The sequence below is a fragment of the Paramisgurnus dabryanus genome, chromosome 1, assembly GCF_030506205.2.
Source record: "Paramisgurnus dabryanus chromosome 1, PD_genome_1.1, whole genome shotgun sequence".
Classification (NCBI taxonomy): Eukaryota; Metazoa; Chordata; class Actinopteri; order Cypriniformes; family Cobitidae; genus Paramisgurnus; species Paramisgurnus dabryanus.
In genome coordinates, this window is record NC_133337.1 from 68,010,879 (window position 1) to 68,026,396 (window position 15,518).

Here is a 15,518-nt window from a genome sequence, read left to right on the forward strand (position 1 = left end):
AAACCTCTCACAACAGCCATTTCCTTGAGGGTGATACGACGTCGTATGGGTCTTCGTGCACCCGTACAGCTGGCATAATTCTCGGATCACCTTTGATTCGAAATTGGCCCCTTGGTCTGAGTGCAGGAACTCTGGACATCCGAATGTTTGGAAGACGTGCCGCCATAGAGCCGTTGCGGTGGTGTTTGCCGTCTGATCGAGGGTGGGAACTGCCCATGCGTACTTTGTAAACAGGTCGGTGATTACTAAGATGTTCGGATAGCGGTCCTGTGGCCGGCCCAGTGTCAGGAAATCCATCGCCATGATGTGGAGGGGGGCTTTGGCATGTATGGGCACCATCGGTGCTCGAGCCTCTCGTCGAGATTTAAACAACATACACCTGGGGCAAGCTTGGACCAAACTGCGTACTGATGCTTCTAGCCCCGGCCAGTAGAAAAACCTGCGCAGCAGCGATACTGTCCGTTCCTGTCCCTGGTGCCCCAGCTGATCATGGTAGGCGGACACCAAGGCGGCTGCTTGATCAGCGGGCACCACGATCTGGCGCACCTCTTCGTCCAGCTTCGGGTCACTAACCTTCCGGCACAGCACCCCTTCCTGGAGTTCCAGCTTGTCCCACTGTCCCAGCAGTCTTTTTCCCGTCTCTGTTTGGGTCAGCCTTTCAGACGATGTTGGCCGTCGGCCCTGCTCCACCCACATCTTTACCTGGCACACATCCTGATCCTGGGCCTGCCTTGCTTTCCACCGACAGGGGTCCCAGCCCCAATTCTCCGGCACCGCCTCCTGCTGGCCTCCTGGTGCCTCCACGGCCCCTATCAGATAGCCTTCCCTTTGGCTTTCTTCTTCCTGGCCTTCCCGGCAACCGGGGTTATCCGCCTCTGGCAATCGGGACAAGACGTCAGCGTTCGTGTGTTCTCGCCCCGGCCGATACTGCAGTTGGTACTCGAAATTGGCCAGTTGTGCCACCCAGCGCTGCTCCACAGCTCCCAGCTTCGCTGTCTGTAAGTGCACCAAAGGATTATTGTCCGTAATCACCGTTACCTTAGCACCCCAGAGGTAGTCCTTAAACTTCTCGCTCAGGGCCCACTTCAGGGCCAGCAGTTCCAGTTTAAATGAGCTGTAGTTTGCATCGTTCCTCTCAGCTGGGTGGAGGCTTCGGCTTGCGTAGGCAATCACCCGTTCTGTTCCCGCTTGTCGTTGGGCCAAGACCGCTCCCAACCCCAGGTTGCTAGCGTCTGTATACAAGATAAATGGTTGAGTAAAATCTGCATAGGCCAAGATAGGAGCCTGTAACAATTCCTGTTTCAATCTCTGAAATGCCCCCTCACAGGACTCATCCCAGTCAATAGGGGGTGATCCCCGTCCCCGGTTCCGTCCTGTACCGACCAGCAGCTGGTTAAGTGGCTTAGCGATCTTGGAAAAATCTTTTATAAACCGTCTGTAGTATCCCACAAACCCTAGAAATGAACGCACTTGCCTCACAGTCTTGGGTGCACTCCAATCTCTTACTGCAGAGACTTTCCCAGGGTCTACAGCCACCCCAGCAGCGCTGACCACGTGACCCAGGAACTGGACCTCTCGCCTCAGCAGATGGCATTTATCGGGTTGCAACTTCAGCCCATATTTCTCCATTGCCTGGAAAACCTCTTCGAGGTGCCGGAGGTGGGAATCGAAATCTGGGGAGTACACAATTACATCATCTAGATATACCAAGACTGACTCCATTAACTGACCTCCCAGACAGCGCTGCATCAGGCGTTGGAACGTGGCTGGGGCGTTGCAGAGCCCGAAGGGCATCCGTTCCCACTCGAATAATCCAAACGGGGTCGTGAAAGCGGTCTTCTCCCTATCGGCCTCGGCCACTGGCACCTGCCAATACCCACTGGCCAGATCCAGAGTGGAGTACCATGCAGACCGCGTGAGACCCGCAAGAGAGTCTTCGATCCGGGGCAGGGGAAAAGCGTCTTTCTTGGTCACCAGGTTGAGCTTACGATAGTCCACACAAAACCTCCAAGCTCCCGACTTCTTCTGCACAAGTACGATGGGGGCTGCCCATGGGCTACTGCTCTCCCGGACGATGCCCCGCCCCAGCATGCCCTGCAATAGTGAGCGTACCTCTGTATACAAGGTGGGTGGGATCGGCCGGTACCTCTCTCTACTGGGTCCTGCATCTCCAGTCGGAATATGATGTTCTACTACCTTAGTGCATCCGTAATCCTCCTCGTGTCTTGCAAACACATGTTGCCATTTCTGAAGGAGGGCTTGGAGTCTTTGTGTCTGCGCCTGTTCCAGTTTTTCCCCTTGCAGGGACTCACCTGCCAGGTGTCTCGGCACGTCCCTCTCCCCGTTGTTCGAAGGGGCTTCCATCTGCGTCAGGGCCACCTCGATGACAGTGGGGCACACCTGACGGAAACTAACATCTCTCTCCTCCCTCACCTGATGGGGCGCAACCCCCGTTAGTCGGGCCAGCCGCTGGTGTCGGTGTAAGTGTACTGGGTAGGGGTGGTCATTTCGAACCTTTACAGGGACCCTCCCCCGGTGGACCGCCGCTAGGCCTCGTGCTACTTCCACTTGGGGGCAATCAGCGTGGGGTTCAACCAATACCCACTCTTCGGGGCCAACTCCTCGGGGGGCCACTCTCACCCACACCATGGCCTCACTCCTAGGGGGGATAGATAGAGCATAGCGACACATCACTCTCCCTACCTCTTCCCGGCCTCTGCGGACCTGGGTCATCTGGACCCGACGACAGTCGGCGACTACTCGCTCCCATAGGGGCCTCTCAACAGGGGAGATCCTAGGGCCGGGCTTAGCCCGAAATAACTCCTCCCAACACTCGGAGAGCACGTTCATCCCTAATAGGGCTCGATGGACACCCAAACACCTGTCTTCCACGATGATTACCCCTTTTTGGGGAACTAACACCCCGTAAACTTCTAAGTCCGTCAGCCGATAGCCAATGTAAGGAATCTCTAAGCCGTTGGCGCCCCGCAACGTCAGCCAGGGGGCCTCTCCTCCTTGGGTTCTCTGCTTCCCGAATACTTCCTGCGAGAGACTTTCGGCAAACAAAGTCACTTGAGAGCCCGTATCTACCAGGCACTGTACTGTCTTGCCACATACCTTCACTTCCGCCATTGGGCTATGCCCAACCATCTGGTCTCTTGAGTTATCACGTCTTCCCGGGTCTCCTCGAGGGGTCCCGGCCACACGACCCACTGTGGCCGGTCGTCCTAAAAACCCCCTTCCGATGTCCTGCGAGGCCCACACTGACGGCTATAATGCCCTGGTTCTCCACAACGATTGCAGATTGGCCGCCCTTGGTCATCCCACTCAAAGCGGGGCCGGTTAAAACGGTTCGGGCGCCCCGGTGGCTCTCGGCCCCTCTCAGAGTAGACTCGCTCTCGGGGTGCCGGCCTCGGTTCCTCTCGCGCCCTACCTTGGCGAAGTTCTCCCAGAAGAGTCTTAGAGAGCTCCGACATCTGCTCTCGGACATCTTTCAACAATTCTACTCTCAGGGCTTGCTTCCAATCTGCGTGTTCAGGTGGTGCTGCGGTGTTCCCACTTACGGCTGCACATACAGGGGTTTCACTTACTTCGACCTCATCACCCTCCAAGGCCAGCGCCTCCTTCTTTAGGTCTTCAAAGGTAAGCCCGGAGTCCCTCCGAAACTGGACCCTCAGACTTTGTCTCACGGGGCCCTCTTTCATCCCCAGGAGGAACTGGTCACGTAACAAGGTCTCTCCGTCTCCTAGCCCATGGTCTCGTCGGGCCTGCAGGCGAGTGAACTGCTCTCGCAGCCTGAGGGCAAAAGCTCTAATAGGTTGTCGGGGGCCTTGCTTACAATTAAAAAATTGTGAACGGAGGACAGCTACGGGGGTATGGTCGCCATATTGCTCAGTAAGGAACTGGAACACAGTCTGGGCGGTGGCTCGGATTGCTTCGGGGGCGGCTTGTACCTCTCGCCGTGCTTCTCCTTCTAGGGAGTTCAACACAAACTGTAGCCGCTGAGCGGTGCTAAGGCCCTGTAAGTCGGCCAAGTACTCTAATTGGGCCTTCCATTCGGTCAGTCGTACCTCCGACTCTGCTCCTCCATATTTCTGGATCCATGGGCTTCCCATGATAATAGATGTGGCACGGGGTGGGGCTGCAGGCCCCGCGTTGTCAGTCATTGGGTGACCTTGGTTACTCAACTCGAGGTGGGGCCCTGCCGACTACGCCAAAATCTGTCACCACCAGGGGCTGGCTATTTTAACTAAAGCCACGCCCCTTTTCAACTCCCACCTCGAGGAGGTCCCCAAAGCCAACCCAATGACCAGACAAACACGGGAACAGGTAAGTAAAATTTAAAACAAGCTTTATTTAGTTTAAATATCTAAAAGAACTGGGAATTTGGGGGAAAGGGGAATCTAAAACTAATAGGTCTCTTCGTCTCCCTCCAGGGAGACTGCAGCCACGGGCAGACAGGCCAAGGGCAACAGGGGTGCCAACCACCATAAGCCGGGGGAGAAAGGGAAACGTCAGGCTCCGGCCTGGACCCTGCTAACCGTGGCGCCCTCCTTCTTCCGTCCTGGAGGCAGAATAATTTTGGTGTGACTGGTAAGGAGGATCTCCACTGTCGGTGTATCTTTCCTTGGGTCGGCAGGGGGTCCTCGCCCCACGTGCCCTTACGTTCCCTGTCGTACGTCCGCCCACGTTCGCCTTGTGCCCCACAGATAGTCACTGCGACACAAAAGCACTGTTGGTTTGCACTTGAGGTGTTTCTCACCGGCTCTGCTGGTTGCGCTCTCTGGGTAGGTATCACGTTACACCGTCTGTTCTCCAATTGTTTCTCCTTGCTCTCCACAGGCGGCCACGGCTCTGCTGTTTACAGCTTTCTGGGTAGGTATCCCGTTCACAGTTTGCTCTTCAATGGTTCACTCTCGTTCTCTCTCTCTCCACAGGTGGCCGCTAGAACACAAAGACACTGTTACTGAGGCTTCGAGTATTTCTCACCGGCTCTGCTGTTTACAGCTTTCTGGGTAGGTATCACGTTCACAGTTTGCTCTTCAATGATTCACTCTCGTTCTCTCTCTCTCCACAGGTGGCCGCTAGAACACAAAGACACTGTTACTGAGACTTCGAGTATTTCTCACCGGCTCTGCTGCTTACAGCTTTCTGGGTAAGTATCACGTTCACAGTTTGCTCTTCAATGATTCACTCTCGTTCTCTCTCTCTCCACAGGTGGTCGCTAGGACACAAAGACACTGTTACTGAGACTTCAAGTATTTCTCACCGGCTCTGCTGTTTACAGCTTTCTGGGTAAGTATCACGTTCACAGTTTGCTCTTCAATGATTCACTCTCGTTCTCTTTCTCTCCACAGGTGGTCGCTAGGACACAAAGACACTGTTACTGAGACTTCAAGTATTTCTCACCGGCTCTGCTGTTTACAGCTTTCTGGGCAGGTATCACGTTCACAGTTTGCTCTTCAATGATTCACTCTCGTTCTCTCTCTCTACACAGGTGGTCGCTAGGACACAAAGACACTGTTACTGAGACTTCAAGTATTTCTCACCGGCTCTGCTGTTTACAGCTTTCTGGGTAGTTATGGTTCTCCTCCGTAGGTCAGCAGAGGGGCGAAAAGGTCCCACACCACTTCACCGGGTCGAGCGCTGCCCTATCTCCAATGCCCATAGGCCGATAGATTCCTAGACGGGGGCGCCCTTTTCGTAGAGACCACGGGGCGGCGGACCCTTTCGCCTCTGACTCTGCGACAAAACAGACACAGGTAAGTATACACCACGAAAGTTTCCAATGGTTTACTCACGGTCACGGACAGCTCTCAGTCTGTGTCCCTTCGTACTCCAAACAGCACACTACGTATCATAACAGTGATTTCTGTAGTCGTTGGCCTCTCCGTCCTCTGCCCAGTGGAAGAAAATGGATGATGCGGGGCTTCGTCTACAAGACACACAGCAACCCACAGCAATACACAGCACCACTCCAAACGTGAAAAAGATTTATTACACAGTCTCACTCACCACACTATAAGTGCACCACAACAAGGGAAGCGCCCGGTGTCCTCCACTGCGCTTGGGCTACGATAAGGCGATGGGAAATACGACCACAATAAGTCTCGTTGCGGCGGCTGTTTGAAGTTTGACTTCTCACGGCTCGCCCACCACACTCTTATAGGGGTAGGGCCGCCCTCCTTCTCCTGGAGGTTTCCAATAGTTACACAAGTTAACTTTTGCCAGTTACTCCACACAGAAAAGGGTATACTCACGGCGAATAGCCTTTGTTTACGTTGTACCAGAAGGTCAATTTTTCTTCCTGCTTTACTCCTTCAGTATTGGTTAGAACAGCGTTCCTTCCTGCCCATAGGGTTTTCCTGTTCACTCCAGCAGGTCCACAATAAAGATTTACAACGAGAGAGAGGGAGAGAGAGAAACACAAACAACCACCACGTCCAACAATGAGCACAGCTCCGTTTCCCAGCACACACTAAGCACCCCTAACTGTGTTCTAACTGTGCTTTATATACTCCTCTCTGTTCCTCAATCATCCAATTGCCCGGCGATCTCTTCAACTAGGCACAGCTGTGCCCAATCGGCTGATTACAGCCTCCGCGACTCTGCCGGATGTCCGGTGTTCCCGTCTTTCCGGTCTGGACGGAAACATCCGGGCGGAACCAAAACTTCCTCAACTTTTGGTTCCGCCCTGAAAGATCGTCACCCCGTGACACAAGCTCACCAAAATTGGACAGTTGAAGACTGGAAAAAATGTTGCCTGGTCTGATGAGTCTCGATTTCTGTTAAGACATTCAGATGGTAGAGTCAGAATTTAGCATGAAACAGAATGAGAACATGGATCCATCATGCCTTGTTACCACTGTGCAGGCTGGTGGTGGTGTAATGCTGTGGTTTTCTTGGCACACTTTAGGTCCCTTAGTGCCAGTTGGGCATCGTTTAAATGCCGCGGCCTACCTGAGCATTGTTTCTGACCATGTCCATCCCTTTATGACTACCATGTACCCAACCTCTGATGGTTACTTCCAGCAGGATAATGCACCATGTCATAAAGCTCGAATTATTTAAAATTGGTTACTTGAACATGACAATGAGTCCACTGTACTAAAATGGCCCCCACAGTCACCAGGGGCCTCATTTATAAACGTTGCGTACGCACAAAAGAAGGCGTACGCCACTCTCTACGCAATACTTATTATTTATAAAAAGCAAAATTGACGGGAAAATATGCTGTCCGTCACGCAAGCTCTGACCCAGGGGTACGCACAAAAATGGGTGAAATGAGAAATGGTGACACCGTCGGCAGATGGAAGAAACACGTGAAAGTGAAAATGACAACACTGCCTCTCATAAATAACATGAAGACTTCATAAAGCAAGTCTCACAATTAACAGTCTACACGAAAACCCGTTTGATCGATCGAAAATAAATAAATCGAAAATTACAACAGAAATTTAAATGAACACATATTTGCTAAAAGAAAAGTGAAATATGTTCTGCAATAATATTGGCATGTTGTGCAATTCATCCTCATAAAGAATATAGTTCACAGAACGAAATAATGTACAAAACTGATATTCTCGTCAATGTGTCCGTCTGGCAGAGCAGATATAGATGCAATTACATAGACAGATAGATAGATAATTAAGGAGATAGATAGATAGATAGATAGATAGATAGATAGATAGATAGATAGATAGATAGATAGATAGATAGATAGATAGATAGATAGATAGATAGATAGATGTATTAATTGTCCACTGGGGAAAGTTGTTTTCATAGTAAACCATATCTTCATAATCTACGGAATTATGGTATTCATGCATATGCCTTTAGTGTGTTTTATTTTTGATAAAACAATGTATGGCGTATGTCTCAACCATTCAGAAAGCAACAAGAAATAACATTTGCGCTGAACAATCTCCCATTTTCACGTCGATTATTACCGACATCTGTAGCTTGTCAGATGCAATTAAATGGATGGAAATAAAATGCCCCATCACAATGTGTAATGCCCACACTGTGCCCTCCAAACAACATTTCTCCTCTTTTCCACCTCGCCAACGATAACTTCTACTTCACATTGAGTGAAGTTTTCCTCTCTGTGTTTGCCATGATTTCGCATTCAATGCATATTAAATGTGGGCGTTTCACGGACTATTTATGGGCAACTATGGGCGTGTCATGAAGCCGCAAAAGCTGCGCTACATTTAGAATTGATTGTGATTTATTAAGGGAAAAATGCGTAGGATGTGCGTGCGCACGGTTTTATAAATCCAAATATTTCTGTGCGTACGCGCGTCCTATGTTTCATCCGTACGCCACTTCTGACGCAAATCCTATGCAAAGTTTTATAAATGAGGCCCCAGATCTCAACTCAATAGAGCATCTTTGGGATGTGGTGGGACGGGAGCTTCGTGTCCTGGATGTGCATCCCACAAATCTCCATCAACTGCAAGATGATATTCTATTAATATGGCCCAACATTTCTAAAGAATGCTTTCAGCACCTTGTTAAATCAATGTCACGTAGAATTAAGGCAGTTCTGCAGGCGAAAGGGGGTCAAACACAGTATTTGTATGGTGTTCCTAATAATTCTTTAGGTGAGTGTATTTTGACATGACGTACAATGCACATGGTTCACATGACGCACCGAACACATATTTTGGCATGATGAGCCACACACATGCCACTCCGAACACATACAGTATTGATTTCACCTCCTGGTGAACAAATTTGGGACTCAACATTATTCACTTTGACCTAACCATGTTTTGCTTAAGTGTTTTTCTTTAATTGCTAATGTGACCTTTTTACACCACAGACTGAACAAAATTAAGCATTGCTTGGTATTTGGTTGACCTAAATTGGTACTTACATTTAACAGCTGACAGCTTTTCAACCTAATTCATTTGTAAGACAGTCTAACAGAAGGAATGCCCAAACCAGTGAAATATCAAACAGTTTAACTCTGATTACATGTCATATTTTAAAACCATTATGTAAACTACGGATACACTGTGATAATGTGAGAAATGTTAAAGGTGAAATGTTTGGTTTGACTGTATCTATACAGATTGTGACCGAAAGCAAACCTGCACTGAGAAATCTTGTTTTTCCTAATGGTATAAGCATTCACTTCATTTCATAAATATAAAAATAAATTATAAAAATACATTTTTTATTTTATCAATATATTTTAAGGTATCAACTGTCTCAGGTGTATCTCCTTGAAAGAAATAAGAGGAGACAAATGTGACGATTTTCGACTTTGTTAACAATTTATTCAAAGTAAAAATACAATTATTAGGAAAAAAAACAACTTCACACAAAAAAAATGCAGTATGAAGTTTAAAAAACTTACCTACTTTTAAAGTTTGGACTTGTGATAAGTTAATTTGTTAAGTTAAAGTAACATAAAAATATGTGCATGGTGAAAGCAAATTGTACAAAAATGTAAAAATTTTGTTGTATCAACATATGAAGAGTTTTGTTCCGAAAACGCAATAAATGGCATCAAAAAAATTGTTACCGCCCAAAATCAGTATTGTATCTGGTCAGTATTAAAAAGTGAATTCTTAATTTTATGCAAATCTGATATCTGCCATGTTTTTCTGTCATATTTTCTCCCTTTTATCCAAAACGCTAAAAACGCCAGTCCTCCTTTTCTGCAGAATGCAACAAATCACAGTGCACCATTCCACGCATTGTAAACAATAAGGGCGGAGCTTTGAATGCACAGTTTTCCTCATAGGTGTCATTTACACTGGATACGCTGGAGACATGTCCCCACCACTTTTTAAAAGCATTTGATTAAAATGTTCTGATAAATCAAGTGAACCAACAAATGTTTAAGGTTTATTGGCACAAAATAAAACATGCAGTGCAGTTTAGATACAGAAATAAGCAATGCATATTGTCCAAAAAAAGTAACTTAAACAAAATAAACTACTGAAAAATCCAGCTAAGCCCAGCATAAGCTGGTTTTAGCTGGTATTGCTGGTGAAGCAAGCTATGTTTGGTCACTTATTAAGCTGGTCTAGCTGTGTTTTGATCATATCAAGTTGGTATAGCTGGACATAGCTGGTCATGCCGGAAGACCGGCTGACCCACCAGCTTGATCGGCTTTGCCATGCTGGGAGCACCAGCTTAGACCAGCTACTGGCAACTTAAACTAGCTAAAACCAGCTACCAATTTATGCTGCTCTTTGCTGGATTTTTCAGTAGGGTGGTGTGTTTTCTTTTACATATGTAATAAATTTCATTGTAATCGTTGACTTAACGCGTTGCGGTTTTCGACAATATGGTGCTTTAGCACTGTTCCATTGAGCTGGTGTTACAGGGACTGTTACATGTGCAGTTGACATTGTTGAGTATTTTCGTGTTGTTGACTGGCCTACGCTATGCCATTTTTGATTTTTTTTATTCAATATTTTTCCCGTCCTGCTGTAATGTTTTTTCACTCTTATCTTTTGTCCCCACCACTTTTCAACACAAACTGACGCCCCTGGTTTTCCTCATCTACTTTGTACTTCGTGATCAACAAACAAAAACAAAATAATACTTCTGATGGCATTGATAAACCTGTGGTGGTTTTCTGTGGCGGAGAAGAAAATGAATAATTACGTGAGAGGCACTCGGGCAAAGGAGAAATCCCGGCTCCTACTTGTTCTCCCGATAGCATCAAGCTTTGTCAAGCTAACACACTGACCCCAGGGGATCTTATAAAAAACTTTCCATTATTTTACTCAAAGTCAACGAAAATCGAGCAGGACCAAACATTTTACAAATGATCCCTGTCAAAAAAGTTCAGCGACGACGTCCCAAGGATAACAGTAGCAATGACAATGTTATTAATATGACAAAGTAAGTGTTTGGATTAAAGCCATTAATGTTTATTTTTTTAATCAGTGTATACCACTAGTTAACTAAATGAATATAACATGGCAAAGATGAATGCACATTTATATATTGATTCAATAGATTTAAATAAAAACTTCTATTTTGTTTAATGTTATTATAACCTAAAGATGCTATGAGTTTTCATCTTCATTACTTTCTTGGTATAGAAAACACATTTTTACCCAAATTAATCAAAATGGATTTATTGCGTTTTGGAAACAAACACTTCATATATTTCAATGTTACTTTAATTTAACAAATTAAAGGTGGTGGGTGTAAATATTAGCTGCATCTAGTGGTGAGATTGTGAAGTGTAACCAACAGCTTACTCCTCCATGTCGTCTGAGACAACGTAAGGATGAAACGCGCTCTGTAGAACAGTTTGTCTGTTTAGGGCTACTGTAATAACATTGTGTTGACGTCCATGTAAGGAGACCTGCGGTGTATGTAGATAAAAATGGCTCATTCTAAGGTAATAAAAACAATAAAGTTCATTATGTTAGGTCTTATACACCACTGATAATATAGTTACATACATATGAATGTTGTTTATATTGCATTTATGTCAAGAGATCCTTATAAAAGTAACACAATACACCTTAAATACACATTACGTCAAGTTATGTCAACTTATCAAGTCAAAAGCTTAAAATAGTAGGTTGAATTGACTTGCAAAAAGTTATTTTACTGTAACTTAATGATGCATTTTTGACAGACATAGCATAAATTTGTTAATTTAGGTTTTTATACTTTGGTATCTTGGTGAACTTTTTTGGTGCACATAATTTCTTTAGATAGACACATTGACACGGGTGACATTATATATATATATATATATATATATATATATATATATATATATATATATATATATATATATATATATATATATATATATATATATAAATCTTAAAAGTATTGCCTAGTTATCTTTCTGTGTTCCAGCAGAAACGATCAAGGTATAAAATATAATAAAAAAACTATTTGTGAACGAATGACCCCGTTTAACCCAATATGTCAACCTGAACGATGCAGGCACGTAATGGAGAAGTGTCACTTTATTCTGGGGCACAGTGACATTTCCCCATAGCAGGCAGGGCTGAGTCAGACAGCTTAGCAGAAATGCATTCGGCTTGTTTTGCTCTGCTCTATTAGCTCAGTGTGCTGTGTCAGCCAGCCGTTACAGCAGACAGCATAAACACACGGTCACCTGGAAACTCTGGGTGCAGCTGGGGTGCGGTCTCGAAACCCAGGTTAGGCGTCAAAAGCTCTGCCGAGAGTGACAATGCAATGCTTACGGAGTCGACAACACCGTGCTGTACGCCCAAGGTGGAAAAACACCGGTGACATCACCCACAACGGCGTGTCCACGGCAACACTTTACCGGTGACAAGCTCCTGTTTACGGACCACGGCTGCGTGCCGCAAAGAGCACAAAGACAGCCTTCTCCCCTTGCGCTCCACCTCGGCCCCGGAGAGAGCAATTTGGGGGTTACTTGCGTCTGGAATGGAAATGTTAGGTGGCAGAGAGGCGCCACCTCCCGGGCTGACGTCAAATGTTTATGCTTTGGACATTAACAAGAAATTTGTCCAGTTCTTTTACAGGGGCGAACACGCTGTTCAAGCACAGAGACACAAATATTTCAGCTTTTACCTGCTCCGGTTGACTATTTTATGGGGAGTGGCTCCCGAGTTGCATGTTCTTCATGGAAAGCAGCTGGTTTTCACATGAGGTCAGAAGAGTTCATGAGAAAGAAGGAACACGTGTTGTACAGAACCTCATACACAGCGTGCATTAGCGCTGGCAGACATCAGTTTGTTTCTGAATTACTAAGCCTAAATTTGTTAAATCACACATGCACAGACTGGAATATGCAATTTCTAACCTGGTTTTGCCTATAGTTTCAGTGCTGACTCTCACAAGAGCATTGAATTATCCCATCGCAGAAATGCAATAATTTCTACTATTGCAATGTTAAACGGAGTGACGTTGTCTTTAACACAAGAAATAACTATGAATCTTCCATAAACTCTCTTTTCCATTGCACTCATTACTATAAAAAGTAACTAGGTTAAATCTTTTTTTGCCTAGTGAAGCTGTGTTTTTGTTGTTCAACATCATCACATAGAAACATCATGTACACATAAGGAAACAAAAATGGAAAAATGACACAATATAAACACGAATACAAATAGCAATGAATAATCCAGGAAAGTCAAGGTTTTACACAGCAATTTTGGATCTTGTCATTTTAATGGCTTCAAAATTAAATTCATTGACCTATTTCACAGATTCTGTCGACCCGTGAGCAAATAAGTTCCAATGAGCCATTTCAGTAGCAAGTAAACCAATAAAATTGATTTACCAAATTACTTGTAATAATTTCCAGGGGCGGTTCAATGGTCTGTGCGTATTCAGGGCCTAGCCCAGACCTCTGTGGACTGGTATTGAGCCATCCTTTCACTTAATATTGGAATAATACATACTGTACTTTATAATAAATGAGACATGACCAATGATCAAAAGTCATGTCCCTTTTGGCTTTCTGTAATCCACAGCAATTTGCATACAGATGATAGTTTAGTAATAATGGACTAAGACAATTGTGAGAGTGTCCACACAAGCGTAACCTTATATTCAAGTTTGCTATCAGATTTATGTTTTTAAAATAAAGTACAAATTACTTTTCAAATTCAACTCTAACCAACAAGTAAATTTATTGTATGGCCTAAGTTTTTCTATTTTCTCCAGAGATTTTAAAATAAACTACAATGTGTACCATAACAAATCCTATAGTTAAGTAATTACAACTCTATGACCTATTGCAGCTCTAAAATATTTTATAACAAAAAATATTAAGCAAGGAATCTTAAGAACTATAAAATTATGTCATAATAACATATACAGTACTGTGCAAAATTCTTAGGCCGCCACCACCACCAGCTTTGTTGTTTAAGCAAAGTTTTAATGGCCATCCATATTTATTGTTCAATCCTTTTTTAAGATACAAACAGAAAATACAGGAAATATGTACATAAAATTAAAAACAAAACATGTTCAGAACTAAATGTCTTCTACGGGCATCAATCAGTATTTAGTGTGACCTCTCTAAACACATCTTCAGCTTTTTTTAAGGAGACTGAAGTCCTGGAGTCATTCAATTAAAATAAGAAATTTAAAGATATGATGCCTGTGTTTGTTTTTGAGGTCTGGATTAGTTCAACTGTCTGCTAGTCGAACGTTAAAGATCACTCATGTTATTGCTTTAAATTATCACATTTATTTTTTTATAATCTTAATTGTCATTTATTTAGCTTTTTTAATTTTACAAAATGTAATTTTGTCATTCTACTAATCTTACTAACTCTGTTTTTTGACCCACCTTCCCTCTTCGACTCTCATCCAATTACCTCGACAAGGTACAGACCTGCTGCTCAGAGCTGAAATCACATTTCTGATCTGGGGTGACATATTGAATCAAGGTTAATTTAAGTTGGACCATTTACAAAAAGCAATTTAAGACTGTTGTTGTTCCTTTACTTATTTAAAAACAGCGTCATGCTCAACCAGCGGAATCAATGCCAGACAGGAGCTGTAACATGCGTGAACCGCAAAATAACCTAATAAGCATGTTACCTTCTCGTGTAAAATATGCGATATATTTATAAGGACGGCTTAAGCATTGAAAATGATCCACACCTGATGATATGTATTTTTTGGACGACTTCTGGCATTCATTGTTATCCTTTTAAACTGGCCACCAGCACTGATATTTATGACACCACAGTTAAGCTGCAAAAAGTGATTGACATGGTTGATTCTTAAAAATGGCCAGTAGTGGATTTCCTTGGTCGGTCATAAATTAACATTTATTTGTACTAGACTTCTTTCGGGTTTTCTAGAGGTGGAGGCTGACACCACAATTGGGTTGAGTGAACACAGGATGTCTGGTGAAAGCAAAATCAAAACATTACAAACATTATAGAAATGGGCACCAAAATTACTAGGACAACGATGAGTCCCAGCTAATCGGATTCTTTTTGCGATATTTTGTTTTACTTTGGCACTGAATGAAAAGTCTAATAAGCTGTTTGGAATGGAGAGAGTATTAAAGTCTTTTTGAGGTTAGAATTCTGTTTCACAAAGATGTAAGCCCTCCCTGGAATAGACTAAATATCAGGTTAGATATTGTTTTCTTCCCTGACTGTTTCTCCCTAGGGGTCATAAAGTTGCTGTTTGACATGACACATGCAAATTATTATTATCTTCAAAGCCAAATTTCAAACAAGATGTGCTGAAGATATTGATTTCAAGGGAAGGATATATAATAATATATTAAAAAAGAATAATTATGTCATTGTCATTATTTTTAGTGCAAAGCATTTAAGGCTTAATATACTGTAGAATGTGCCTTACAAAACGTTAACAGATATTTGGATCAATTAATGTCGAGCTATTACTGCTTATGACAAGGCACACAGTCAGGGATGTGTACAAACTTCAAAAAATGGGCACCTCATATAACTATTTATTTTATATATTAAAAAATGTTTAACTCTCACTTCCTTACTTATGTTTTAAATCCCTTAGACTCATGCAATTGTGTTATAATC

At 44.1% G+C, this 15,518-nt stretch overlaps 1 long non-coding RNA gene across 1 annotated transcript; it reads right to left on the reverse strand.

Moving 5' to 3' along the window:
• Positions 1-4,382: 4,382 nt before the first annotated feature.
• LOC141282645 (uncharacterized) lies at positions 4,383-6,616 on the reverse strand. Its single transcript, XR_012337571.1, has 3 exons — positions 5,550-6,616; positions 4,990-5,084; positions 4,383-4,944 (listed from the first exon to the last, which is right to left on the reverse strand). It is a non-coding gene; the product is annotated as an uncharacterized lncRNA (long non-coding RNA).
• Between the last annotated feature and the right edge of the window lie 8,902 nt (positions 6,617-15,518).